Source organism: Carassius carassius, chromosome 49, assembly GCF_963082965.1.
Source record: "Carassius carassius chromosome 49, fCarCar2.1, whole genome shotgun sequence".
NCBI lineage: Eukaryota > Metazoa > Chordata > Actinopteri > Cypriniformes > Cyprinidae > Carassius > Carassius carassius.
The window spans coordinates 10,592,555-10,607,857 of record NC_081803.1 but is presented as its reverse complement, the minus strand read 5'-3'; the positions used below and the strand labels follow the sequence as shown (position 1 = coordinate 10,607,857).

Genomic DNA, 15,303 nt, shown 5'->3' with positions numbered 1-15,303 from the left:
TGCATGAGAAAAGTTCCTCTCTGCTCATCTATCAGGTTATGGCAGAAGTAAAGTCAGTACTTCACCTCTGAACTTTTAGTGCCCTCTTTGTAGTTCGACAACTCGTCCCAATAGTGCGTTGACTCAGATGAAACTCATTTCATCCCACATATGATCTTATTTTCTTTGACTTTGAGTGTTTCTGAGCATCTGCCTGAGAGTCTATTTGAATTAACATGTCATAATCCATATTTAAGTATTTGTTTGATCTCTTTGCTCCACAGATCAAATGGAATCACTAACATCTGCTCTTAATTTGAGGACCTTGTTAGATCAGTGTGCTTGAAGAAAAATAAGTATATATACATACATACATACATACATACATATATATATATATATATATATATATATATATATATATATATATATATATATATATAAAACATGAATATTGTGATATAAAATAAATTAATGCAAAATTAAAAAAATCTTCACTGTTAGATCCCTAATTAAATACATAAAAATGTAGTATGCTATAAAATGTAATTATAACAATATTCTATTATGAAAATCCAATTAAAAATAAATATAGTAAATAAAAGATATGCACATTAAAATCATTTTGACTAGAGGCCTCAGACATTTAGGCACCTTTGCACAATGTTATATTTTGAGGTATAAATCTATTATTTCAAAGTGTTTTAATGTAGCTTTTTGTGTGTTTTGCTTTTGTGATAGCATTTGTCATTGTGTGTATATAGCCTTTAACTAGTTTTTTGACCTCAAAACTTTATTATGTCTCATTTGGTACTCCATTAAAGGAATATGCTTATTTGTAGCTACTTATTATCTTATCTAAGTCTTGCTCTGGGCCAGCTTTCACAGCGGGAACTATAAAGCTTGACCTTTGACCCTGTAGTTATGGGACAAACATGCAGACAGGAGTTGATCCCTGTTGTAAACTGACCTTATAGCTAATCAATCAATCAATACAATAGCCAAGCCGATCAATAAATTGGTAAATTTCTATGTTAAAACTGCAGTGAATTCACGTTTTTTACTCTCTGATGAAACGAAGTCCAGCCTGCTCGGTCGTAAACTGCAGCCACAAGTCTAAATGTAAGAGGAGTGCGACTGAAAGACTTTTTGGGACATTCCCACTGTAGTGTAAACAGGAAGTAGAAGGAGGATTAGCTCCTTTAAATAGTCGTTATTTAAATGTCAAATTCAAACCCTAACCCACATGCAAATGAGCATTACAGGTGTGGCAGCAGGGGGATCAGACTGAGGAAGAAAGAAGCATGTTTACAACTGGATATGTGTCGTGGTGAGTTGAGCTCCTTCCTTTTTTATTCCTTATGTAGTCTGCAGTTTTAATGAAAGGGGACAAAGATAGAGGGGAAAAAAACATTTATTTGACCTGATTCCTTTTTTTTTTTTTTTTTTGATATCCAATGCAGAAGGCTGTAACGTGTTTCGTTCTGCTCCTTTGTTGATGTTTGTGTGTCTTTAATTTATTCCCATTGTAATATGTCTCCTATATAGTATAAAATATTAATATATTTTTACACATATAAATCTTTTTTTCATACATTTACTTTTATTTCATTTATTTGTTCAGCATTAATTAAATGACATGCCATTTATTTTACCTAAGATGACATGTTTTATGTATAAACAAGTTTGCTGTTTCATGTGAATGTGTTTTAAGTAAAATGTTAATCCTGATATATATATATATATATATATATATATATATATATATATATATATATATATATATATATATCAGGACAATGCTCTTAATTGTGATGAAATTAATGTTACAGCACACACAGAAATCTAAATATAGACTTAAAATAGACTCTCTTTAAAATAAATAAATAAATATTAATAATAGTAGTAATTCTTTTGATTTTATGACCTGTGCATGTTCTCAATATCTTTTGTGAGATACCCCAGTGTTTCATGTCAATATCGTTTAACCTGTGTTATCAATGACTGACTTGTCATTCTCTTACTAAGTCCAGTTGCTTTAGGGTTGCATGTTTTTTATATCAGGTTGGTGTTGTGGAGCATCATACCAAAGGCAGTTTTCATTTCTGACCTCTACTTCTAGGTTAAGGTTATTTCAGAGCTGGTAAAAACAGTCCTTTCTCTTTCTCTGAGCTCGTTAGACAGGGGGCGCATGCAATTAGAGTCCTTAATTGGAATGGGGGGCTTACTGAGAAAGAAATGAACACCTGGAGGCAAACGGGAGAGTGGGTGAGATTTTCAAGAGTGCATTGGACAAAGCCGTGTGTGTATGTGTGTGTGGAGGTCTGCATCTCTGATAACTCAGCATCCTAATGAAGCATGCAAACGCAGCTCTTTTTAACTGCATGATACAGCTGATAGACTTCTATTTTGAGATTTGTCCTCATTTGCCCTTGCAGACTGTCTGTCTGTGGATTTATTTGTGCATGAGGTCTTATGACCGATTATGAATTATTCCCCAGTATACTCAGATGAGACATCTAGGGGCAGAGGTTATTTCATCGGATTTGTGCTAACTGTATCACTAGTTATTCCAAGATATTCATGTCTCTTGAAGTGTCATCAGCTGACCTTTCAGCCATGTCTGCTGTTAAAGTAGGGGAGTTACTTCTTTTATAGCACTCTATGTGTGTGTGTGTGGTGGTCAGGATCTGCTATCTTTGTAGAGAACAAATGTCTCCACAAGGATAGTAAAACCTAAAATCATTAGAGCTGTGGCATAGATGATTGTTGAGTCTGGTTTAGTTCATTTCCCTGATCAATATATATATATATATATATATATATATATATATATATATATATATATATATATAATGTAAATTAGCATAAAAATTTAAATTTAATTAAATATAAAATTAGAATATGTAATGAAATAAAATAAAATTAATTAATAAATATAAAAATTAAATTAAATATAAAATTAAATGTAAAATTAAATGTAAAATAAAACAATATAAAAGGAAAGGAAATCACATAAAAATAACAAAACACTGTAAAGAGGTTTGAAATATCTTTATTGATTTCTTAAAACATTAAGAGTTGAGTGCAATGTTTGGGATAGGCTTACAGCTAAATGTTTTTTTTTAATTATTTTAGTATGTATAATTATGATACTAATGATTATAATTAGTATTTAATTGTTTTAAAATGTTTTATGAAATTTTATGAAATTATGAAATAAAATGTAATATATACAAAATAAAATAACAAATATAAAATTAAATAAGACAAAGTAGAAATATTCTGTGGTATAGGTCTTCAAAGGAAAGTTTCCACCATGATCTAAAATAAACGTGTGTTGGTAAACTCAGGGCTCAGAATAAGGCTGTCGTTGGTCTATGTCATTCTGGCTTTGTTTATTGAAGTCTGAGGCTAGATCAGCACGTTAAGATATCTTTAGGACAAACAAACTAGGAAGAGTTTATACATTTGCTTGCTCAGCTACTGTTTATGTGTGTGTGTGTGTGTGTGTGTGTAGCTCTCTGTGGGTGGGAAAGTGCAGGCTGTCTATTTAAAGGAGGGATTATTCTTTTCTCTTTTTTCCCTTTTTTTCTTTCCTGTGGGACAGGACAGTGGTCTGAGGGGAATTTTTTACCTTCTGATGTTTTAATCCCCATTTCTCTCCATCTCTTCCCCTTTTCTGCTGTCCTCATCAAAATGATGCTTAAGCATCTCTTCAACTCTGAGTAGTTCTGATGGGATTTCAGCCGCCTTGTGTTATGTGGGTTTGTGTGCCTGTGAGGGTGTTTATCTGTATTTGTTATTACAGACAATTTTCAGAACGCAGCTCTGACGTACAGTATTTCACTAATTGAATCATATTTATTGTAAGTGTTATAAGTGTTGTGAAAATTTTTGACTTTCTTTTTAAACTAACCGATTAGACAAATAAATAAATAAATAAATAAATACATAAATTAAGAAAATATTATTGCACCATTAATTTGGACTAATTATGCATGTTTGTTCTGTGCTTATTTTATTTATTCTCTTTTATGAACTGTTCATTCATTAACAGGGCTGCACATAAGGTTTTTTTTTTTGTTTTGTTTTTTCAAGAGAGAGCACCTGGAGACTTGGTTTGGTGCTCACACTGCACATAGTATAACTCATTAAATATAACTATAAAATATAATAATTAATCATATTAATAAAAGTTTTACTTCACTTTATTTTTTTAAACAAAATAATAAAGTGTGATAATAATATTATATTTTAAAATAAAAAGTATTAAATAAAAATATAATTATTTTAATACAATGCTAATATGTACATTTCCATTTTTCTTCTTTTTTTATGCTTGTTTATTTTTATATGAATTTTCATCATTTTCAAACATCATTTTTAAAATCAGCAAAATTTTACTTTGGACGCTTTCTGAAAAGTAAGTACCAGCATGCGCTGTTGAGAGAAGCCCATCAGTGAATGAATGAAATGTCACAGTTATGTGTTTTGCTCTGAAACTGGCAGCACATAGCATAGATCCAATCCTTCGGTTCCAATTGAAATGTTGTGTGTATGATTTTTATATGTAATTCATTCCACAAAACAAAATCTACATTTTAATTCTGCTTCCTTAAATTCAAATAAACATTGTGTTTGTTTCCTCAATTCAAATTCAATTCAAATTTTGGAATTTAGTTTAAAGATCAAGAACCCTGAAAAATGTGCATGCGTGTATGTATGTGCAAGTGAGAATTTAACACACATTTCACATCCAGTTAACTACTTTACTGAGACAAACAAAACTATATGAGAGGAAATAGAGACAGATCACTTCCTTTCTGCCTGACCTGGAAATAAGAGATTCACAGTATGGAATAAAAGAGGGAGAGAGTGAGGACAGCAGAGAAAAGGAAGTGAGAGAAGCCAGGGGCAGACTGCACTAGCACTGCCGCATCGCTTTTGATTTACATGCTCTATAGCTCTGAGCACTTGTATTTGTGTTTTGTGTTGTATGGGCATGTAACTAGAGCAGAGCTATTGTGCTGAGTTCCAGTGACAATGATGAAAGCCGATGAGAAAGATGCTTGGCTAAATGTACAATCATTGCAGGCTAGACTCTCTGACAGATTCTACTTAAGTCCTCTTTCACCACCAGCCTGATTTCGAAGGCAAATCAGATAAATCTGCAAAAGCAACTATAGATAGGGGTTGTGGATGTAAAAGGCTATAAATTGACATCATAAAATATGACATCATATTGCTCAGAAAATCAAAACTCCTTAATTATTGAGACTTTAGGTTTTTTTTGGGTATTAAAAATAGTAGTGATTTTTTTTGGTTGAAAATGCAGTAAAAACATAATAATGTTAAATATTATTTAAAATAGTTTTCTATTTGAATATATTTTTAAATATTATGTATTCCTGTGATGCAAATTGAATTTTAAGCAGCCATTATTCCAGTCAGAAATCATTCAATATGCTGATTTTATTTATTTGTTCTTTTGTATTTTGAAACATTATAAATGCCTTTGCCACTTTTTACTATTGTAACTACTGATTGTGTGTAACTATTATTTAATAGTAACATATTTGTTCCTATACATATTATAAAGTCCTAAAATATGTTGAAATTTAACATATTCCAAGTTAATATGAATTAATTTTCCGTATTGATTTGCTTTGAATTACACATTGGATTGTGTTGTGTTTTAGGCTTGAAAGAAATGTCCGTAAACCTAACGGAAAAGTACTGTTAAATTATTCCATAACATTTTTCTACAGATTTTTTTTTCTTACAGTGTAATTACATAATATTCCATAGAAAATTCCATAATCCATCTGTCAGGCAGTAAGATGTCAGCGTGCAAATTACAAGACTCCTACATCAAGCAGACAGTGAGTGTACACACATTTCCCACAGATTAACAGACGTCACACTGAAGACCTCAATCAAAGTCAACCCGGCCCTGTTCCTTCCCCTCATATTAGTTTTGTTTAGATTTTGTATATTTCAGTTTTAGAACTGAAATTTCTCTGTGATGTTGTTTGGTCAAATCCCACAAGCCCATCTTGGCATGTGTGTTTTCTCAATTCATTTTTTCACAACCCCAGTTGAGCAGACCTCTATTTTTCTGCATCACTTCAACGTTTGACTCGATTTGGTGCCTGGACTTGTGTCCCGGGGGCTTTGATGTAAATTGGAGAGAGTCTCAGCACTTGGACACTCCGTCTGGGCATCCAGCCTAATGATTGTGACCAGGGTAACCTCCACACCTCTCTCTCCTTCTTTTTTTGTTGTCTTTTTCCCTCTGCCTGCCCTCCCTGCCCTTTTTCTCCATTATCCACCTCTCTGTCTCTCCTCTCCCTGAATTTCATTTTTCATCCTCCACAGTCTTTGTTTTTCTTCTTACACATCTAAACACACATTCCCTCCATCCCTTTGTTGGTTGTCACACTCATCCCATTCATAATACATCTCCCAGAGAAGGAAGACCCATGAAACCAATGGTTTCCTGCCCTCAATAGACTTGGCCCACATTTTCAGCTTACTGTCAGATGTAATAATGTAGCAGTGTTGCTGCTACTTGCATTAGCATGTCTGGTTAGAAGAGGCCCATCAGCTTTATAGGCTTAACTGGAGCTTGTGTAATTCATGAGAAATCACTGTACCTATAAAGCCACATCTTATATGCAGTAATGTAAGGGTTGTACATTATTCGTTTACATGTTTTCTGTCTCTAGATTTTGACAGAATTAAACCTGAATTTCTATGCTTTGCTGCTCATGGTTTTAAAATATTTTGACCAAAACACTTGTGCTTTAATGCTTGAAATTGAAGACAAATGTGAATTGAACCACTAATGTTTTCTGAAAGAAGACATTCTTTTATTCAGCAAGGATGCATAAAATTGATCAAACATGAAGATGTTATAATCTTTAATTTTTTGTCTTGCCCCATTATTATGAAATAAATGAAGGCTATCATGGTTTCCTCAAAAAATATTAAGCAGCACAAATGTTTTAAACATTGTAAATAATTGTTGAAATTGTTTCTTGAGCAGAAAATCAGCATATCAGAATTTCTGAAGGAAGACTAGAGTAATGGCCGCTGATTATTTTACATTATAATAATATCTCACAATATTACCGTTTTTACTGTATTTATTTTATTAAATAAATGCAGCTTTGGTTAGCATAAACTTCAATCAAAAACATAAAAAAATGGTGTTGTGTATTAAATTAAACTGGATAGTACAAGAAAACTTCTTAAATGATGTTTAAAAAACATCAGAATATATATTCTCATCCTTACTGTCTAATAAGGAAACAAACATTTATTTCAGGTTCCCTTTTCAATGGCCACTGAAAATGAAATAGTTACAGACCAATATTATGTAATATAACAGTGTCATACCCATAAATAAAAGGGGAAATGCCAAATGACACATCTTCCTGTCATGTCTCATGTTCTCGTGATGATAAACTCTTTTAATAAGTTGTTTCTATTTTTAGAATTCATGCTGTGATTTAGACTCTACTAGCCGCTCTGTGTTGGTCACAGGTGTTCTTGAGATGATTTATTAATTTGTTTATCCAGGTGGCCTCTGTATAGCTGCAGGCTGACCATGCCAACCTTGCTTTGGGCAGAGCAATGGGACAGAGTTTATCGCACAAATGACGGTATGATCTACCCTTGTGTGTGGTCTGTGTAATTGTGAAGAGGACACTGACAGGTTTGGAGGGTCCGCGGGCAGTTTAGTTGAGACCCCTTAGCCAGAAACTGTGTAGTCTTTGATAATAATGCTCACTGGCAGCCTTTGTGTCCTGTTTCAGCACGTATTTGTGAATGTGTTTGGATTATGAAGGAGTTGTCTCATGCTAAGGTGCTTGATAAAGTATATATGTCCTATATTTAAGCGTGACCTCACTTTCACACTGCAGAGTCAATTAGAGATAAGAGAGCTGATAATGTCAGCAGGTATGTGGCTTACAGAAAAGATAGGCCTAGGCTAGGTGAAAGAGGAACTAGATATAGAATAAGGTCTAGATATGGACACACAAATGTTTTTACATGATTTGCCACAGCATATACATTGGTTTCCAAAGTCTAAGACCACATCTGGTGACCAAATTTAAATTACAGAAGTACTTTTTTACAAAAGTAAAAAATAAAGAAGATGAAATGGAATATTAATATTGTTAATACCAATATAATACAAAACCAAAATCAAAATAATAATTTATAAGATATTAAAATAAAAAGAAACACTTTAAAAACATTATGATGTATAATTTAAAGTAAACGTTTGTATTTAATTAAATCTGTATCTTTAAGTTCATATCTATTTATCATCTGTCTATTTATCCACCTGTCTATACACAAACAAATATATACGCAGTATATATACATATATTGTGGCAGGGTGAAGAAGGACACGTCACGAGGAAGCAGGTAAGTTCCCCGAAGGGTGGATTTTATTAAGGGTAAGGCGGTGAAAGGGGGGTTGGTGTGAGGTGGTTTGGTGCTCGGTGCTCGGCTTCCTCTTCAATTGGTGCGCTTGTGCAGTGTGGGTCTGTGCTCTCCCGTGTGCGGTGGGGCTGGCGGTCACACACTGCTCTCTGCAGAAACAATAGAACAAGGGGTTAGCCGAGTCTTGTGGAGACATCTCTCACCTCTGCATTCGTTTGCTGGGTTTATGTAACCAGAGCTTGATGGGGCGCAGGTGTGGCCGCTCAGCCAGTGACGAGCAGGTGCAGGTGTGACTGCTCGGTTTCCAGGGCGACGCTGATGAGAGCTCGGGACACGTGTCACCCCCCCCAAGTGTTGTCCTGTTCCTGTGGAGAAGCAGGGAGATTTGGGGAGGGCGGGGAGTGGACCATGACAGACCTGCGAAAGCTGCCCATATCCGGGAGGGTCCGTCTGCATTTGCGGTGGCCTTCCCTGCTCGGTGTTGCATGGTGAAGTTGAAGTCCTGGAGCGCAAGGAACCACCGAGTCACCCTGGCATTTGTCTCCTTTGCCCGAGCCATCCACTGTAGGATAGTGTGGTTGGTTATGAGGGTGAAGTGGTGGCCGAGAAGGTAATACCTGAGCTCCAGGACTGCCCACTTGAGGGCCAATGCTTTCCTCTCCACCGTGGCGTACCGGTGCTCTGCGGGGGTCAGCTTTTGGCTTATGTAGATCACCGGGTAGCGCGATAGAACGGCTCCCAACCCGGTGTCGGATACGTCCATCTGCAGCAGGAAGGGGCGGTTGAAGTCGGGGGCTCGGAGCACCGGCTCCGTCCTGAGGGCTGACTTTATCCGGTGGAACGCCGCCTCCGTCTCGCTGCTCCAGATGGTCCTCCAAAGTCTCCGAATGAATGACGACATTATCGAGGTAGGATGCCACGTATGCTTGGTGCGGCCATAGGAGGACCTCCATCAGTCAGTGGAAGGTGGCCGGGGCCCCATGTAGGCCGTAGGGAAGGACCCGGTACTGCCAGTGACTGCTTGGGGTCGAGAAGGCCATCTTCGGTTTGGCCTGTTCCATTAAGGGGACCTGCCAGTAGACCTTGGTGAGGTCAAGGGTCGAGATGAACCGGGCCCTTCCTAAGCGGTCCAACAACTCGTCGACACAGAGCATTGGGTATCTGTCAAACTTGGAGACTTCATTAAGGCGGCGGAAGTCATTACAGAAGCGGGGGGTGCCGTCGGGCTTTGGAACCATGATGATGGGGCTGGACCATGGGCTGCGTGATGGTTCAATGACCCCTAACCTTAGCATCTCCTGTACCTCTTCCTCGATGGCGTGTCGCCACGCCTCCGGGACACGGTAAGGCCGCTGCCGGATGATGGTCCCAGGTGGTGTGCGGACGTCATGCTCCAAGACGTGGGTCCACCCAGGCTGGCGGAGAACACATCAGGAAATTGACTGACTAGGTGTTGCAGCTCCAACTTCTGGGTGGCCTAAAGTTAAAGATCCATATCAACAACCATGGGAGTTGAGTTGGTGTAGGCAGAGAGCTGGGGCCCGGTTCCGACCCCAGCTCTGGTTCGGTGTACTGCCGGTTGTTGTTCCCAGGCCTCTCGGGCGGCGTCAAGCAGACTGCGGGGTTGTTGGCCAAAGAGGAGCTTGAACGGTGTGAAGCCAGTGGAGGCCTGAGGTACCTCTCGGACATCGAAGAGCACGTAGGGTAGCATCTTGTCCCAGTCCAGCTTATCTTCGGCCGCAAATCGGCACAACATCTGTTTTAGGGTCTGGTAAAACCTTTCGACGAGCCCGTCTGTCCTGCGGAGCTGTTGGACCTTTAAGAGCTTGCAGAGGTCTGCCATCATCCGGGACATGAACGGGGTGTCCTGGTCAGTCAGAATCGGGGGATCGCCAGCCCAGCGCCACTGCACAATATGGCCGCCAGGCCAGCGCCACAGCACAAGGTAGTCGCCAGCCCAGCACCACTGCACAATATGGCCGCCAGCCCAGCGCCACAGCACAAGGTGGTCGCCAGCCCAGCGCCACAGCACAAGATGGCCGCCAGCCCAGCACCACTGCGCAGGATGCCCGCCAGCCCAGCGCCACAGCACAAGGTGGGCGGCATCCCAGCGCTACTGCACAAGATGGCCGCCAGCCCAGAGCCATTGCACAAGATGGCCGCCGGCCCAGCACCTCTGCACAAGATGACAGCCATAGGTGACCCTCCAGAGTCAAGTCAGATTCCTGTTGACCCTCCAGAATCGAGTCAGATTCCCTTTGACCCTCCAGAGTCGAGTCAGGTTCCCGTTGAACCTCCAGAGTTGAGTCAGGTTCCTGTTGACCCTCCAGAGTCGAGTCAGGTTCCCGTTGACCCTCCAGAGTCGAGTCAGGTTCCCGTTGACCCTCCAGAGCCGAGTCAGGTTCCCGTTGACCCTCCAGAGTCAGGTCAAGTCACCATTAACACTCATGAGTTTAATACTACCACAGTTAGACCTCAGGAGTCAAGTCAAGTCACCGTTGATCTTCATGGGCAAAGTCGAGTCACCAGTGTTCTTCATGGGCAAAGTCAAGTCACCAGAGTTCTTCATGGGCAAAGTCAAGTCACCGATGATCTTCGTGGGCAAAGTCAAGTCACCGATGATCTTCATGAGCAAAGGAAATTCACCGTTGATCTTCATGAGCAAATGAAAGTCACTGTTGATCTTCATGAGCAAAGGCAAGTCACCGTTGATCTTCATGAGCAAAGTCAAGTCACTGTTGATCTTCATGAGCAAGGGCAAGTCACCAATGATCTTCATGAGCAAAGTCAAGTCACCAATGATCTTCATGAGCAAAGTCAAGTCACCGTTGATCTTCATGAGCGGAGTCAAGTCACCGTTGATCTTCCTGAATCCAGTCAAGTCACTGTTGATCTTCCTGAACGAAGTCAAGTCTCGGTTGATCTTCCTGAATCCAGTCAAAACACCACGGATCTACCAGAGCCTCTTCACGTCTCTGCTGAACTACCAGAGCCTCTCCACATCTCTGCTTAACTACCAGAGTCTCTCCACGTCTCTGCTGAACTACCAGAGCCTCTCCACGTCTCTGCTGAACTACCAGAGCCTCTTCAGGTCTCTGCTGAACTACCAGAGCTTCTCCACGTCTCTGCTGAACTACCAGAGCCTCTCCATATCTCTGCTGAACTAACTTCTGTCTCGACCGCACGGCTGTGGTGGTCTTCTGCGCCACCCTGGTGGGCTTCTGTCTCGACCGCACGGCTGTGGTGGTCTTCTGCGCCGCCCTGTGGGGCTTCTGTCTCGACCGCACAGCTGTGGTGGTCTTCTGCGCTGCCCTGGTGGGCTTCTGTCTCGACTGCATGGCTCCAGTTCCACCTGCTCCACCCTGGATTCCTCCCCTTTCAGCTTGGCCCTGGGCCCCTGAACTTTCTGTTCTCTCCTGGCCTTTTTGTTTTGTTGTTGTTGTCTTTCTTTCTCTCTCTTCATGGAGTCCTTGTTTTCCATCACCTGGTTTTCTCGCATTCCCTTGTGTTCTCTAGTTTCTTGTTTTCTGTTTCGGACTGATTTTGTGTTATGACCTCGTGACTGTTTATGGATTATGATTTTTGGATTACCCATTAAAACACTACTCTTGGATCTCTCGCTTCCTGTGTCCAATCGCTACAATTATATCACACAACATCTAGACAAACCAGGGACCTATGTGAGGACGCTGTTTGTGGACTTCATTTCGGCTTTCAATAAAATCATCCCAACACTCGTCCAGACCAAATTAACCCAGCTTTCTTTCCCTAGCTCTATCTGTCAGTGGATCACAAGCTTTCTGCTCTTTTTCTGCTCTCCTAACTAACTGCTTTACTAACAAGGTGACAGCGTCAACTACTGGCCTGGTGTACGTAATACAGTGTTTTTGGCCATTTTCGTGGAATTTTGTAAATGCAAATAGTTGTCGTGTATACGTGAAACTTAAAAAAAATTTTGACTACATTGTTGTCATGTAAACGTAGCCTGAGAATGTGGGTGTGTGCGAAAGGGACAGAGAATAATAGATGTGTGATCTATCTGACGATGTGCGAGATACTGGAAAACAGCATACAGGTGGAGCATCTCATACCTTGACTCATTATTGTGTGTGTTTGTCTAAACATGTTCATGGCTTCTTTAATCAAATCACCTTAGTGTGACAGTCAGCCAGTCAACAGTGAGTGATATTCAGCCAGTGGATTAGCAGAAATTACTTGTGCTTAGAGAAGAACTTGTGCTTGTGGGTAAATCGGCACCAAACTTAAATTCTATCCACTTGCTGTGTGTCAGATACAAACGTCATTGTGATTTCTTAGAGCCTGTTTGTTGTTTGAATGTCACCAACACCCCGAGGAGTGTAGGTGTGTCGGCTTTGTTCTGAGGGGAAGTCTAGTTGGTGATGAAAGCAGTTAGGGACATCATCTAATTCTCCACGCCCTTCTCCTTGCACAGACATGTTCGGCTCTCACGGTTGCTGAAGTACAGAAGCAGTTGTAAGATGCATTTCAGGAGAATCGGGTGTCTTGCAATGATGCATGTTCCCTTGAAATCTCTTAAAACTTGTGTACGTTGTAATGTCCATTATCATATACAAATCTTTTTCATTAATTTTCAATAAATGGGGACTGGAGAGTTCGAGCTTTAAAAAGAATTCAAAAGCACCATTAAAGTACAGTTAAAGTCTTCAGAAGCCATATAAAATCTTAATATAAGGAAACAAACTGAGATCTAATATCATTATTCACTTCTGATCATAGAGTCAGTGTTTCAAGAATCAGATCAGTACATTTCACAAACCAGTTCCAGACCAGTTTTGTGAAGTGATTCAAAATTCAAACGAAAAGATCAAATTCAAACGAAAAGATCAAATTCAAACGAAAAGATCAAATTCAAACGAATGGTCTGTTCACTAATCAGAAATGACTGCTCAGCCACACAGGAAATTAATATTTTCTATGATTTTATTTTCATTATATATACAGGTGCTGGTCATATAATTAGAATATCATCAAAAAGTTTATTTATTTCACTAATTCCATTCAAAAAGTGAAACTTGTATATTATATTAATTCATTACACACAAACTGATATATTTCAAATGTTTATTTCTTTTAATTTTGATGATTATAACTGACAACTAAGGAAAATCCCAAATTCAGTATCTTAGAAAATTTGAATATTGTGAGAAGGTTCAATATTGAAGACACCTGGTGCCACACTCTAATCAGCTAATTGACTCAAAACACCTGGAAAGGCCTTTAAATGGTCTCTCCGTCTAGTTCTGTAGGCTACACAATCATGGGGAAGATTGCTGACTTGACAGTTGTCTAAAAGACGACCATTGATACCTTGCACAAGGAGAGCAAGACACAAAAGGTCATTGCAAAAGAGGCTGGCTGTTCACAGAGCTTTGTGTCCAAGCACCTTAATAGAGTGGTGAAGGGATGGAAAAGATGTGGTAGAAAAAAAGTGTACAAGCAATAGGGATAACCGCACCCTGAAGAGGATTGTGAAACAAAACCCATTCAAAAATGTAGGGGAGATTCACAAAGAGTGGACTGCAGCTGGAGTCAGTGCTTCAAGAACCACTACGCACAGACGTATGCAAGACATGGGTTTCAGCTGTCGCATTCCTTTGTGTCAAGCCACTCTTGAACAGAAGACAGCGTCAGAAGCGTCTCGCCTGGGCTAAATAACAAAAAGGACTAGAATGCTGCTGAGTGGTCCAAAGTTATGTTCTCTGATGAAAGTAAATTTTGCATTTCCTTTGGAAATCAGGGTCCCAGAGTCTGGAGGAAGAGAGGAGAGGCACACAATCTATGTTGCTTGAGATCCAGTGTAAAGTTTCCATAGTCAGTGATGGTTTGGGGTGCCATGTCATCTGCTGGTGTTGGTCCACTGTGTTTTCTGAGGTCCAAGGTCAACGCAGCCATATACCAGGAAGTTTTAGAGCACTTCATGTTTCCTGCTGCTGACCAACTTTATGGCGATGCAGATTTCATTTTCCAACAGGACTTGGCACCTTCACACAGTGCCAAAGCTTCCAGTTCCTGGTTTAAGGACCATGGTATCCCTGTTCTTAATTGGCCAGCAAACACGCCTGACCTTAATCCCATAGAAAATCTGTGTGGTATTGTGAGGAGGAAGATGCGATATGCCAGAACCAAGAATGCAGAAGAGCTGAAGGCCACTATCAGAGCAACCTGGGCTCTCATAACACCTGAGCAGTGCCACAGACTGATCGACTCCATGCCACGCCGCATTGCTTCAGTAATTCAGGCAAAAGGAGCCCCAACTAAGTATTGAGTGCTATACATGCTCATACTTTTCATGTTCATACTTTTAATTTGGCCAAGATTTCTAAAAATCCTTTCTTTGTATTGGTTATAAGTAATATTCTAATTTTCTGAGATACTGAATTGTGGATTTTCCTTAGTTGTCAGTTATAATCATCAAAATTAAAATAAATAAACATTTGAAATATATCAGTCTGTGTGTAACGAATGAATATAATATACAAGTTTCACTTTTTGAATGGAATTAGTGAAATAAATCAACTTTTTGATGATATTCTAATTATATGACCAGCACCTGTACATTGTACAATATAGATTGTGTATACATACATATATGTTAGGAAAGAATGAAAGAAAGAAAAAAGCAAAAAGAATCAGAATGAAATAAATGCCACATGTGTGTGTGTGTGTGTGTGTGTGTGTGTGTGTGTGTGTGTGTGTGTGTGTGTGTGTGTGTGTGTATATATATATATATATATATATATATATATGCATGTGGTCTTACTTACTGATCTGTGTGAAATGCTCTAAATCTGTCCCTCCCAATCATGAGAATCCTGGCCACAC

The 15,303-nt window shown here is 39.4% G+C and overlaps 1 protein-coding gene across 1 annotated transcript in view; it reads left to right on the top strand.

Moving 5' to 3' along the window:
- The first annotated feature begins 7,630 nt into the window (after positions 1-7,630).
- LOC132132904 (rho guanine nucleotide exchange factor TIAM1-like) overlaps positions 7,631-15,303 on the top strand; it is a 57,288-nt gene continuing 49,615 nt past the window's right edge. The window contains exon 1 of the mRNA XM_059545469.1: positions 7,631-7,649. The gene's annotated coding sequence lies outside the window, so the exon portion shown is untranslated. The remainder of the gene's footprint in view (positions 7,650-15,303) is intronic.